Genomic DNA, 15,241 nt, shown 5'->3' on the forward strand with positions numbered 1-15,241 from the left:
ATCCCGGAATTACAGGAAAACCTGCAGGCCTGCTCCGTGGAGGTGCCCGGCAGGACCAGGCAGATTTCGTGCTCCTCGGCAGGTTTCGGGGTGCGCGGAGGGGGAGAAATTGCGGGAGAGGTGCCCGGAGTAATTTTTACCCAGCAAAGTGGCGTTTTGAAAGCCTCCTTGCTGTTCAGCAGCACAGACACTAGGATGCTTCTTAATTTTGAGCATGGTAAAGGTAGACTTAATCTCTGCTCCTTCCGGTAACCTACTGCCTACTCGTCCCCTGGGGCTTGAGAGGGGGGCTTTGCTGCAAGTCCTTTTTCTTCCATCCCCTATTTATGGGTTTTGTTGTTCTGGTTTTTTTTTTTTTGGTTTTTTTTTTTTTTTTTTTTTTTTCACCGTACTAGATGGTATTGGCGTTGCCCATAATTTCCTACTGCTCCTTCGCCAGTCTTTCCTCACATCACCGGAGCGATGGGTGAGGCGGGGGGAGCGGGACATACCTGCCCACATTAATTTAGATTTGGTACTCATACCGTACATTAGAGAAGAAGAATTAAAAAAAGGGGAAAAAAAGGAAAAGAAAAGAAAGAAAAAGAAATAAAAAAAGGGGGGAAAAAAAAGAAGGAAAGAGAAGGATCATTCGCTTTAGGAAACGGATAAAACAACTTCTCCTGTCATCCCTCCAAATTATCCCCGGTGCCAGCGGCTCCGAAAAGCAGAGCGAAGCAAGCGCCGAGCCCGCAGCGCTCTCAGGGCTGTCTCGGCGCAGCGAGGGGAGCAGGACCAGCCCTTGCCAAGCGGGACCGCGGCACATCCCCCGCCCCGCCGCCGTGGCTCCCGGGGCCGAGGGCTCTCTGTGGGCCCGACGTGCGCCCCACAGCAAAGCGAAGCGGCAGGGGCCCTCCCCGCTGGAAGCGCTCCCGTTCCTCGGGCATGGCTGCTGCCGTTCCTGGGCCTCGCCATTCCCGCTGTCCGCGCCTTCCCAGCGCTCTCCGAGCCGCGCTGCCGCCGCCGCTCCCCGGCCGCTACCTGCGCGCTCGCTGCGCGCACCGCGGGGCGGCAGCGCCGGGACGGGCGGCAGCGGGGCGCGGGGACTCGCCCGGCTGGCACAAGCGACACCTGCTAAGGCGGATGGCTGCGGCCACCAAGCCTCCTCCCCACCCTCCCACCCACCTCCCTCCAAAAAAAAAAAGAGAAGGAGGCGAGGTTCTCGTTTCCAGCTCCTAAATGAAGTTCTGGGACTTGGTAAAGAGGCAAAGACAGCACAAGTATCTACGGATGGCCCGTTCCGCCCGCGGAGGCTGCCGGAGTCTCACGGGGACGTTTCCTAGCGTGGTTCCTCCCGCAGGGTTCCCCCTCCAGCCGCGCCCCCAGCTCAGAGGGCGATGTGGCTGCGGTCCTGACGGGACGTGCCCGGCCCACCTGGCCTCACACACCCCGGCCCCGTGAGCGCCTCCCCCGCTCTCCCGTCGGGGACCGGCCCCTAGGGTCCTCTCCGCGCCTCCTGCACAGCAGCCGCGCCGGTGCCCCGAGGTGTTTGGGGTGTCTACAGCAGGCTTGTTCCGGAGAGGGGTCCAGATCCTGCCCCCCGAGCCTTTCCTTTAATGGATTTGTGACAAACTGGCGCAACAGCCCCACGTCTCTCCCCGTCAAGGTGCTCCATGCATACATAGCTGGCAGGGGTGCACTTAGCGACCGCCCCGCCCGGGTCGGAGAGTCCGATGCTCAGCGGCCAGCACACGCCTCCCCAGAAGTAGGAACCTAACCCTTCTCGGCGGAGATTTAACCAAAAGGGGCACTTGCGTTTAATTAAAAGCATCGACTGAGGCCGGGGGAAGCCGGGCTCAGGAGGTGCTCTCGCGGCTGAGGGGATTTGGCTCGCAAGTCCTTCAGGGTGCTCCTGCCCTCTGGAAAGGTTCATGTTTCCGCGGCATTAGGGGAATGAACGTAAAAGTCAGAGACAGCTTTTGTCCCCAAACCCAATGAACGCAATTTTTCAACGCGATGAGGAGTTTAATTTTTTTTTTTTTTTGACCAGTTTGTCCTCCCCGGGGAAGCACCGAAAGCGGCTCCTCTTGAAAGAATACAAAGGGGATGTGCCCCCTTGCGCTTCCAGGCTTCGATGCCCGAGCCCAGCGAGACGCAGTCCCGCAGGCACGGGAGCAGCTCCCCCAGAGAGCCCAGGCTCTGCAGCGCCCTGCTCCCCCTCTCCCGCGGCCGTAACAGCGGGATGCCTGCGCCCTGCTGGGGCCGTGCATGCTGCTGCCCTGAATTTCACTGCCGGGAGAAACGCTGGCCTGCCACCCGCGGTGATGGGTCCCTCAGTCCGCTCCGGTGCACCGGAGGGGCTCCCGGTCGCATTCCCCCGTGCCCGTCATCTCGGCATTTCGGCACTTCGTGGCGACCTTTAGGCATCCGCCGCGCTAGGCATGTAAGGAAGGCACTTTTAGGCTTTTAGGGAGGCTGTCCCCGCCTCCAGGGCGACTTGGGAAACGAGGGGGGAATTCCTCGAGGAATGCCCCAGCGCCAGCCCTCGGGAGGTACAGGCACACTCTGTGCCACCATCACTTTGTGCAATGCTCCTGCCAGGCTCCCGAGCCTCCGAGTGACCTCCCACAGGGAATCCCGGCCTCTCGCCCCCCCCAGCTCTGGCAGCAGGAGGGACGTGAACAAACAGGGCTGCGGCTCCCTCCCGGTTTCTGGCAGTGCCCCCGGTGCTGGGAGATCCTGGGAGCGCCTGGTTCTGCCCGCACCGCCGGGCGGGGTCCCGTACGCGCCTTCGGGAGAAGCGGAGGGCAAGAAACATCGGGAGGTCCGGGGCGGGCTCTGCGGGGCGGGCGAGGTGTCCCCTGCCGCGGGATGTGTGTGGGTGTGTGTCTGTGTGTGTGTGTGTGTGTGTGTCTGTGTGTCTGTGCGTCTGTGAGTGTGTTTGTGTCTGTGTGTCTGCGTGTGTCTGTGTGTGGGGTTTGCACACAGGGCGCCGAGAAGCGCTGTGGATGTGGCGGGGCTGTCGGGCTCAGCCCCACTCCCGGGCAGTGCAGTTTGAGAGGCCGTGGCGGTGCCTGGAGCCCGGTATCGGAAACTAGACCATCGGGAGCTAGAGCATTGATAGTATGCCTCTGGAGCAGCGGGAGAAGGGAAGCAGCAGTCTTTGCTACGCTAGTTCTTATTTTGGTGGGGTACATCCACATTCACGAGCCCTTTCACGTTAATGACCTTTATCTTACACTTTCAATGCTTTCTAACGGTACCCACGTGGGCTCATCGCACACAGTGTGTGGGCTCCTCCACTGCCAGCTCAGCAGATGCTGTGGCATCTCAGGCCCCCGCCTTGCTGGCTCTCAAACACCCATGGAAACCCACACCTGCTTGGAGACACGAGTGAGATGGGAAAAAGATGCTCCACGACACAAAAGGTAATGTAAAATGTAATGGTAACCTAGTACTGCAACAGTTACACAAGAAACCCCCCTCATTTCCTTTGTCTATACAGTGGCTATGTTTTTTTTCCAGAAAAGAGAATAACAAGCAGAAATCACACATGGAGGTGCAAAAAACCAGCAAGAACCAGGGTCAGATTCTTGCTTCCCAAGCAAAACCAACGAACCACCACCACCAGCCAAAAGAAATCTCATATGTTTTATTTGCCTTCCATGGACTTGTATATTTAGCACATCTTTTATTGCCCCACTGTGCTTCCAGAAAGTTGCTATACCTTAGCCTGAAATCACATGAGCTTTTGGCAACTCCCTCCTGCTACAGCTGTGAAAGGAGACTGAGCCTCCAGCAGCACTCATTTCATTCATCCCACCACTCATGCCAGATATTCAGAGAGTACCTCAGCTGTTGGGGAGGTTCCTCATGCAGCCAAAATGATCAGCTCCCACGTGCAGCACACTAGAGACATCACCACCTAAGGCAGAATGACACTGACATGCAAAACTCCCCCAGCCAATGGTTGGGTTTTAATAAACAATAATTACATCACACACAGCTCATACCAGTTCTGCTATTATAAAAGAAAGCAGAAGTTATGTCAGAGAATGTAACAGCAGAAGTTCTCAGGTTAGCCCAAGTTAGGGGCCTGAGCACTGAAATTAATGGGTATGTTAATCCTTCGTCTTAATTTCTGCAGGAGATGAAGCAATAAGAAATCACGAAGGGATTTTTGTCTTTAAAATATGTTCCGTTAATACTCTCAAATAATAATCCCTACATGCATGACTTCTTACCTTCATGGGGTTTAAGTGGATTTTAAATAATTCCTAGACCTTGCACAGTCCTTTTATAGATAAATACCTTTTATCCTCTGCATGTATTTTGCTAAGCAAGTATCATGGTGGGGTGTATCAGAAATATCCAGATGGGCAATGCCATCATCTGTAGTACTATCAGGAGTTGCTGAAGAGATAATTGAGGTGTCAAGAGGCTGCAGTGGGGATTGAGTAGCAAGAACTTACGAACTTTAGGAGCAAACAGACCATTTTAATTCAATATTCTAGAATGGGAAAGACAAATAGAAACACCCCAGCAGAACTGTTTTCAAAGAATGTTTTTTATGAAATCTCAATGGTGTTATGGGCATATCCCATTTGCTTGAGAATATTTACTTTTCTGTTGGTTATTTGAGAGTCTTTGATGTTTACTCAGCTGACCCATCCTGATTTCTTGCCCTTTGCTGCCCGTAGGCACCTTTTGTCACTGCATGCCTACATGCTTTATATTCAGTTTCCATACGGATCAGAGTTGTCTCTTGGGCAAGCCAGACAAAATGAAACCTCCAGGTTTATTTCAGCTGATTTGAACTGCTGCCAAGGCAAGGGCCACACTGTCTCAGGGACTGAGTTTTAAAAATCTAGTAAAGAACAGAACACTCAATTACTATTTATTTCCAGAAGGTATTTCTGCCTCTTCTTACAGTTGGATTTTATGAAGACTCACCCCATCAAATTCTAGCCCCAAGCTGTGGTTTGGTTTTACAAATGTCAGTGAGGCAGTTTTCCTTCTACAAAAAAAAAGACCCCTGATGGTTTTAAATCTAGCATGATTGAATGTTTGACTGTGATCATTGTGAAAGGGACTTGAAGTTTAATAAATAAGTAGACAATCAACTTTTTTTTTTTTCTTTTCAGGATAGGTGTTAGTGAAATGGAAATATTTCTATAAAACAAAAACATTGCCACTCTACTTTAAAAATCTATATAAAATACTAAACTTTTTAAAACTCTGTGCAAAATTATTCTTTGAGACATATCCTAATTCCTAGTGTGCTAAAGAAAACTGAATTTTAGGCTTCTGCATCTATAGAATTAACAGATTAGCAAACAAAAAATTCTTCAACCAGTTCTTCCATGTAGATGCCCAAAGCACACTGCATACCCTGAGAAGTGGTCTTGCTTGCTAGTTTTGTGAGCAGTCTTCAGTGAAGAAGCCAGGTACCAGCAGGGGATGAAGAGTGACCATCTTTCTCTCCCCAGGAGGTGATTTCATCAGGTCAGGATTAAGGAAAATAGCAGGGCAGGTTGGAATATCATGCAGGACTGTCAATCTGACATCTTCCAAGAACAGTACATTCCCATAAAACTATAAATAAGAAAAAATGTGTGCTAACTGCAGCATATGAGCAGAAAACCTATTAGGAGCCTGTAGAAAAAGAAATCATCTGTCTATTTGGGAAAAGTAAAAAGCATATGCTTGAAGCTGTTATCATATAAACACATGCCTAGAACATGAGCTTTTCAGAATGCAAATAAATGGGCTAGTCACTCGACATAGTCTCTATATACTGAAATTTAAAGTAATTAGAGGAGAATTGCTGGGCTACATTCGCAAATACTTTATTTTAATAACACGCAAATACTTTATTTCAATAACACTCAGGATATTTTCTGTATTTTCAGAGGTACTATATTTCAGTTTGCTACAGTTAATGTAATAGAAAATTCTGTGGTCATTATTGACTGCAACTGCCAACATACAATTTGAGAATTAAAGTTCCATATGGAAAGCTGGTGATGGATATTGAAAGCAGTTTGTGCTCATACTCCACCTCATAACTGACAGCTAGAACGGGTTTGTTTTTGAGGACATACAAGGGGATGTGGAAGCTGGTTTCAGGGAAAACCAACCAAAAACACTTTCAGCACTGTGTCTGCAATCAGTGGGTTAGTCTGTGAGTTGAGGCTGGTTTGGTCTGACAGGAACAGATAACTGCAGTTGGAAGTTTATGACAATGGATTTGACAGTATGTGATGATATTCAGTATATCCTCCTGCAGTAGCGTGACTGCCCATTCTTCATTAGGGCCAGAATGTTCTCATTAGTAAATTGGCTTGCATGATCCAAAAGGGCTTTCCCTGTGGGCTGAAATGAAGTGCTGCCCTGGGGAGGAGGAGCATGGGGGTTACCAAGTCCCAGCCCTCTGTGCTCAGTGCCCTTCAGCACTGTGCCAAGCACAGGCCGGTGAGATCTGAAGCACACCCCTGTCCCAGTGCCAGGCAGGGGTTTGGCCCTTCCACACAAAACAGCTTGGTGCTCTCTTTGCAGTTCAACATCCCTGTGATCTGTCTTTCTTTTCTTTTCTGCAAAGATACAGAGACTCAGGCTTACGACTCAAATTGTAGGGGACTCTAAAGAGCTCTTGATGCAAGGGGAACCTGTCTGTTCCCATCACAGATGGTATCACCTGGTCATGGGGCTTAAAAGGGACCTAAACATCTGTGTTTCCAGTGACACTGTGACTAGATCCTTTTGTCCTTGATTAAATTTTACCTGAAATTGTAATTGGAAAAGCATTAAACTTTTTCTTGACAAGGAGATGGAGGCAGTGTCTGGCTGTGTCCTGCTGGTAGCCAGAGCTCGGTATGTTCCCTGTCCACTTCCCAGGGACCTCTTGGGTGGCCTGGTTTGGGTGTCCACTGACCAGCAGGATATAATGAGCACCACTCCCCTGTCAACATTTCACTGTTCTGACCCCACATAAATTGCTGTGCTGTGACAGTTGATGGAAAAGCTGTGAGGCTTTAGGAACAGAGTCAGGGTTCCCAAGCAGGTAGTGCCATCAGCCTGTTATGCTGTGTGGGGCTTCCCTCTGGAAACCCAAAACCATCTATGCTGGAGAGGCACTCAGTCATCTCTCAGGACGTGATCAGTTGCTTAGAAGATGGAGATCCCCTCTAATGAATTAATAGAGTCTTTCTCCTCTGACATCAGCAGATTATCCCTGTGAAGGCACTGGACCCATGGATTTGGGTTAAATCTTCTGCTTTCAATGCTACAGTTAACCTCAAAGGTATAATTTCCTTGGGAATATGTTTGAATATTTTTTTCCCCCCAACATTTGTAAGGATTTTCAGTATTTCCTTCCTGTTATCTCAAATTTGGCTGTCTTTAAGGCCAACAAAATCCATTTTAATTTATAGAAATTTATTTTCAAATGAATGAAATGCTACCCCGCTACAGAACCAGCTGTAGCTACACTCAGGAGTATGAGCAGAGAGTAAAAGCAGCACTCAGGGACACAGATTGCCTTTCTTGCTGTGCTTTAAGGGGTAAGCACTGCAGATAATCCAGATGCCCAATTCATGCAGAACAATTGTCAACCTTTGATAGTAGTGACAAATAATACAATCCCCTGATTTATTGCAGTGCTATCTTCTCAGTCTGCTGCTTTGAGGTTGAATGAGAGACCACAATATGAAGTCTGGGGCCTCATGGCTGTATGATACTTCCCATAGGACATGAAATGATGATCAGGAGAGCAGCCTACCTGCTTTATTGATGGAATATTTAAGTTTTAAGGCCTGTAGTATCAATCTTACAGTCTCCATATTCCACATGCTTTCGGGAACATTGTTGAGAAAACACACATTTCTGGGAATCATAAGGCAATGAACACATAACCTGGCTCACACCTGAAATCTGACATATTGTATATACTTAGCCTGTTCATGTGCAGCTTATACAGTAAACACATCAGCAAATGATTACTGGTGTCTATTATACTTAAGGCTGCCAAATATTTTCAATTTAATCATCTCCTTTCCTGTTTTCACGTGATCAGTTTTCCTAAAAAAAATTTCTGTGGCTTTGAATTTCCTCTCTGTGGCTTTTGCCCCTAAATGATTTTCCTAAGTCTTTTTTTCACAGTGTTCTTTCATCCACTTTTGAAGTGGTGATGGTTAAAAAAAAAAAAAAAAAGAAAACAGAAAAAACCGGTTTCCACATAGACTAAACCTCCCAAACTATGAGAGTCACAGCAAAGTTAATGTGGACAAAACCTGCACTGAAGACCAGTGTCCTCCAGTCAGGTTTTGATTAATTTTCCACCAATTTTGACTATATTGTAGTAGGAACCTTTAATTTTGGGAAAGAAATTTAAGAGATTTGACTGGAAAGACAGATACTTCAACATAGGTTGTCCTCAGTCTGAAGCCTCCAGATATATTATGCTCATTAAGTGTCCCATTCCTCTGTCTGCATTTTTGTTTCTAAGAGGCAGAGCCTGTACCCTCTTTAGAATGAATAACTTGGAAAGAAAGAATTTACAAGCTCCACAAGTTTATTGGTTCCAGATTTCTTTCCTTTCCTTTTTTCCCCCTCCACACATAATCTGAGATGCCTTCTCCATAAAAGTTTAGATAAATATGTTGAAAACATTAATACATCATAAAGGTCAAAAGATTAAGCATTCAAGAGTCAGCCAACCTCAAGAATTATTGTAGTGAGCTTTACATGTTCTATATTCATCTCAAAAGACATCGTATCAAGGACAGTTACAAACTTGTTCCAGCATTTCAATCTCTTTTCTGAGCTGCCTGTAAATTCATATCCTGTTTAATTCTTTGCTGAAACATAAACTAGAGAGAAAAGACGTTACCACATCACCAAAAATTCACATGAAACTCCTCTGATCTTGGTAGGCAAGATGTGCATAACATTGAATAAACAGTGCATTGCCACTGCAACCCTGGCATTTTTCAGGTATATTTTCAGCCATCCAGAGACTGAATTCAGACAAAAAGTCTATTACTTTTCACAGTGGCATAAATAATTTCAGGACAGTAAACAGACTATTCCATATACAGCAAATTAAATGAATTATGGTTCAGGGGGGAAAAAACCCAACTAAACAAACCAATAATGATGCTACCTTATAACAGTGGCTGATAGGTATGTATATCCAGTTAACATTGTCTCTACAGATTAGTTCTGTTAATCTGAAACTCTGCACCAGTTACACAGAACAAGACAAGCTAGGAGGGACTTTGCCATCTCTTTCAACTCACGAGGATGGCTACTCTGCATTCTTCTCCTTTTAGGGACTTCAGGACAGCAACGTTGGGCCAGTTGTGAGGAATTAATTAATTTTCCCTATTGCACTCCAGCTGTGGAGTTGGGCTGCAATGTTGCTGTTTTAAAGTGTAATTAAGCTCCATTTTCTCTCTGTAATCCTTATTTTCTAAGAAAGTCATGGTCAGGACTAATAAATGCTCAGCAGGGCTACGTGTAAACCCTAAATCTAAACTAAACTTTTGGGATGGTTTTGGTTTTGGGATGAATCTGAAACTAAAATTGCTTCAAGTTTTCCTCACCCCTAAACAAGACTAAATCCTGACTCCCAGTCTGCCTGAGAAAGGGAGATGCTGATGGAGACTCTCTCTGATGGAGAGCAGCAAGAGCAGCAGGAGCCAGAAGCAGACCAAAAATCAGGAAGGGTGAAGAGTATTTGTTGCCATGACAGACATCACCTGGCATTTGTCATGGGTAGTTCTATGAGAGATAAGTTCCTTTCCCTCTAAAAAAATAGCCTGAACTTCTATTTTACAGCTAAGGGAAAAGCTATTTACTTTTTCCAAACACACTATGGAAGCTAATGTTACTGAACAAACTTGTCTCAGATCATTTATAGGCATACCGGCCTAGGAAACTTGCTTTAACCAACTCTGAGTATAAAAATAGCTTTTTGGTCTTCTTCTTGCTAAAATGCCCTGTTTTGAACAAGAAGAAGCCAGTATAGCTTTTCAAGTCCACTCCACAGCTGCAGTGCTAAGATATTATTTAACTGCAGCTTTTTGTTTTTTCTAATCTGATCATCCAGATCTTCCAAGAACCATCTAACACATTTTCCACATCTATTAGGAAAACAACTGCAGAGCAGGGAACATCGCAGTATTTGGGTGTATTTTCCCACATATTCACATTACTGTAAGGACTGAGAAAGGGGCATCTATCATCTCTTCCTCAACTCTGCTTACACCTGAATGGAATTTCATTTCCTATTTGACTGTATGTTTTATTTCTTACTTACTTTTCCTCTTTCTCAACAATTACAAAAAATATTAAGAAAAGGTGGAATTGCTTATGTGAAGCAAAAGCAGTATAGCCTCTGTAGGAAAAAGACACATTATATATAGCAGGTTTTGAAGAAAAGTTAATTTAATGAAATTATTTACAAAATAATAAATGAAACATAATGGAGCTTGGACTATATTATTGTTAGAGAGGGCAACTATTTTTTTATCAACATCTTCATGCTACCTTATACGTGTTGAAACCCTTAGATTCCACCTACAAAATCTACTGAAAGATGCAGGGAGAAGAACCAAAAAAAAAAAAAAAGAGGCGAATAAAGAAAATCCATCCCTTGGGGCAATTTCTAAGGAGGCAAGAGCTTCTTTCCTGCCAAGAACCAGTGTCTTCAAGGATCATGCAGCACTCGTGCCAAGTGTTTTATGGCACCACACTCCAGCTGGCAATGGGCTTTGGACCACAGCTTTGGCACTGGGAGCAGGGTGAGCTGACTGCTGTGTTTCTGAATGTAGCATGGTTCTGATCTGACAGCCCTGGTGTGATCCAGAAAAGCACCTTATTGCTTCCTGAGGAGGTTTCACAAGCAGATTAGGTGCCTGGTCACATGGGGAGAGATATTTAAAATTAAACATTTATATTCAAAAGACAATCTACCCGGTGCCCAATATTGGTTGGGGAGCTCTTCACAGCTGGGTGAGAAATGCTGTGCTTTAGTCCTCACCCCTTGTTAGGCTTCAGCAGCCTGGTTTGCCCTGGATTGGGGGTTTGAATTTGTTTTCAGACACAGTCTGACTGATAGAAGGGATGTTTTAAGTGAGGTGGGCTGAGAGCTGTTGAAGAGAGGTAGAGCATGACTTTCCTGGGGAGCCTTGCAAATGAAGAGGGGCTGAGTGGGGGCCACATCCTCTGCCCTGGATTGAGGCAGAGACAGGAATGCAGGAGTTATGAGGCCAGGAGGAAGGCAGCAAGAAGAAACATCAAATAAAAACCTAGGGGGTAGGGCAGCCAGCCAGAAGAGAGAAGACACCTAGCCAAATACATAAATAATCCTGGGAAGCCAGAGTAGAAGTCAGTAATTCCCCAGTGCCTGCAAGCCTGTGGTTAAGGAGCTGAGACTGGATCTTCTGAGGCAAAGGACTGCCTATAGCCATGCCCTGTAGAAGACATCCTCCAGCCACCCTGACCACCTTGCACAGGGATCTGGATGAAGAATAATTTTTTACTGAAATCACATTTCTGTGCCATTTTTATCCCCAGTGCAATGGCACAGTAAATAATTCCAGTTTGCCTCATTATACAGCCCACCTGACAAGCAAAGGCAAATATATTTTTGGAGAAGCAGAGCCAAGAGAGTGCATTTAGTCTCCATACTGAGAGTGTCCCAGACTCAGCAAACTTGCTGTCTTTAGTTTAATGTGGTGTTAAATACAGAACCTACTCAGATAAGAACCTGAGTAACCTGAGGTGCAGTAACATCTGAGGAGCTGTAAAACATAGATAGCATAGTTCTCAAAAAACCTTTTCATGCACACACTGAAGTTTTTGGTGGGAATGCTAACATAACACAAAGTAATAATTCTGGAAATGGAGATGAGGTTTATTCATTCTTTTCTTAAAGTAATCTGGATGAATGCCAATATTTCATACATATCTCTGATAAATAGAGATATTTATCAGAGATATGATAAATCCTAAACCAAATTATTCTCGGAAAGTTTGCAAACTCCACAGCTTGTAGCTCCAAAGAGTCAGTGGCTGTGGTCTTCATACCTTAACCAGGTGTGTACTGAAAGACAACCAAATGTTTACTTTTGAGCTATATTTCCATATATGCCAAGTTTCCTATCTCTTTCTGTAATGACACTTTGTCACAAAACCCAAAGAATGTCTGCCTGAGAAAAAATGCTAAATGGCTGAAATGGCAATGAACCGATTTATCTGCTGCAGGAAGGTGATGTACGTCTGAATATCTGTCCCAAAAAAGAAATGGAGGAAAAAACATTAAAATGACAAGCCAATGCTCTGTAATTGGCAGGAATCTACTTTGTCACTGACTGTGACAGAGTTTGCAAAACCTATTAAGACATCAGATGTGTAAAGAACTAAGAAAAACACATTGTAGGTGTATTTCATGGAACAAGGATCTTCTTGCCATAATGCCTTTAAAAATTGTAATACTCTGAAAAGAAATGTTGTAGATGCATTAACTTACACCCTTAAGCTTTGAAATAAATTCAGGGACTTAGGCAGACTGCAAAAAAATTTGTGAAACAACAGAAATAAATGTACTGGAAAAACAAAAAGCAAGCTGTAATTTTCTGCAATAATCCACTCTTTCATGTGGGACACACTCTCTGAAGTTAATGGGAATTAATGTGGGTAAACAGAAGGATGTGGCCCAAATTTGATCTCCAGGGAGACCTACAAGAAGAAAAGGCCATTTGTAAAGGAATCAGGCTTGAGACACACCCATGGAAAACACTGCATAGTATGTTTCTAAATTGATGTCTACTAAACAGTAATGTATCACAGCATGGAAGTCATGATCCAGTCCTGTGAGATGTCACCAAGAGATGTGGCCCTTCCCTCACTTTCCAGCTGAGTGGGGCAGGGCAGGTAACACAGCACTGCCCCATGGACCTGAGGCCCCCGTCAGCTTGGTCCTCAGGAGACACAGCCATTCCCCACCCAGGAGAGAGCCGTGGCAACCTGCCCTTTCTCAACAACAATTCCTTCTTCTGCACAATTTTCAAGGATTGGTGGGTCAGTCATATCTCAACCAATATCCCTTGGGGTACTCATAGGTACTTTTCAATAAAGAAGTATTCTATCAAATGTTACCCTTTTAACTCCCAGCCCTTTATTCCATAGAACAGGATAAAAAACTGCTTGTAATTTTTGTAGAGAGAAAAAAGAAAAATATTTTGCACTGTCTTGAGACTTGAAGATTTCTATATTGTCTAGATCAAAAATCCCATAAAATTTCCTTTGAGGGGACTGCAGGAAAGCAGATCTTTGAGTGGAATAGATCAGGAAGTTGTATGGAATAAAAGATGGTGATAATGTGGGCTACTACTAACATGTAGCTTTGCTACATCAGCTGTAATAGCTTATTATTGACATTTGGTCTTTGAAAACATATTTTCTTCTCCACTGCAGGCTAGAAGAGTGGACTACAAACAATGTTTAATCAAAACTGGAGACACAATACTAGTTCTTAAGTAAAGCAAATAAGAACAGCTGAGAAAATAAAACATCCAGCTTTAGAGAAAAGTGTGAACTTAATGTTCTTTAAAATGTGTCAAATTGATCTGTCAATTTCTCAGATAGAAGCCCTCAAGCCATCAGAATCTATATAAAAAAAAAAAATTGGGGATTTAGGAACTGACGCTAGGAGGGATGCAATTCTTGGCCCTTCTGAGAGTTTGATTCTCAGGTTATGAGCACCATGGCTTCAGGTATAATGAAATGTGTATATCACACCAGTAACTGAAGTTTGGAGCAGAGAGCAAAAAAAAAGGTGGAAAAGAAAACAGACATCAAAGGAAACTTCAGTTCTATGTGGTAGAAAACTATTTGGACACACAGAAACCATGTAGCCATATCTGTGAATATAAAAACAACAGTGAAAAATACAAGTTTTCATTTTTTTTACAACCCTCTGACTAGAAGATTCAGTTTGCATGGGAAACCACAGTTGTTCTGGGTTTGCTATGTTCAGGTGAGACTGATGGTTGCTCTCCCTGCTCCTCATTCGGGGTTATTGCCAAAACCAGGTGTTCTGTGGGGTGTAGCAGGAGTGGGGCTGTCCCATGAGTGGGGTGAGGTGCTGTATGAAGCCCAGAGCTGGCCATGACCCCTGATGGGTGCTGTCCCACAGGTGCCAAAAACTCTTGATACTTTTGGGAACCCAGAAGAAAAGCTCCCCATGGTGCTGGGCCCAGCCCTGGCCAGAGACAGTGCAGAGATGTGGCTGAGATGGGGCATGGCTGAGCCAAAAGTGAATCCTGTGCCCTGGGTGGAGCTGCTGTGCATGCAGGTTACTGGGAAGACTGTTGGGGAGAGCTGGGGTTGAAGGTACCCTCAGGGAGCTGACACAGAAGTCACAAGTCAAGCCAGAAGCATTACTCTGCTCAGGAATTAGAGGCATCCTGCTAAAGACAGTTTCATGGGAGGTTACTTGAGCAGAAATGTGTCCTGCTGTTGTCCTCTCCACTCAAGCACTTGCTAGCACAGCCCAGGAGATTATTTCTCATTATTTATTATTTCTCATGATTAGGATGGCAGGATCTCTTACATCATCTCCAAGTAACAAACACACCATGGCATTGCTGAAATAATGCAGCCAAATATTTCCTCACCAGCACAGCAATGCAGGGAAGCTCCAGTTTTTCCCTGGTTTCTCTGGTTCCCTGTCAGAGGACAGTCCACTGCAGCTGTGCAACCCAACACCCAATTCTGTGTGCAGATTCCCACTTTCCGCTTTTGAAAACTCAGTCCAGATTTCCTTTCACTCTGGGGCTTCATGAGCTGAGGATGTGTTTTCAAATACCAAACACACTGACTGCATTTTGGAAGGGTCTCACTGTAAACACTCAATGAGCTTTTCCTGCAAACTTCATTGTTACAAAATTACAAATGACATGGAAATGAAAACAGGTCAAACCAAATTACAAACATGCATTTTCTGTTAACAATCCATTTCTCCATGTATGAACTCATTTTTTTGGGAAGTATGCCAAAGCATTGTTTTGAATTTATGTCTATCTCTACCAACATGGGATTACAAATATGAAAAAGTTGCCAGAATTTATTGTAGGCAGAAGAATGCGGAAATAAGGATAAACTTTAGCCAAAGTCTGCTATACAATATTTTGTATCTGTGTCTATTACTGGTTGTATAGAATACTCTGGACATTTTAAATTCAAATCCCTATGG

Source organism: Melozone crissalis, unplaced genomic scaffold (genome assembly GCF_028551555.1).
Source record: "Melozone crissalis strain CALT ecotype California unplaced genomic scaffold, PUWL_Pcris_2 ptg000013l_1, whole genome shotgun sequence".
Taxonomy (NCBI): domain Eukaryota; kingdom Metazoa; phylum Chordata; class Aves; order Passeriformes; family Passerellidae; genus Melozone; species Melozone crissalis.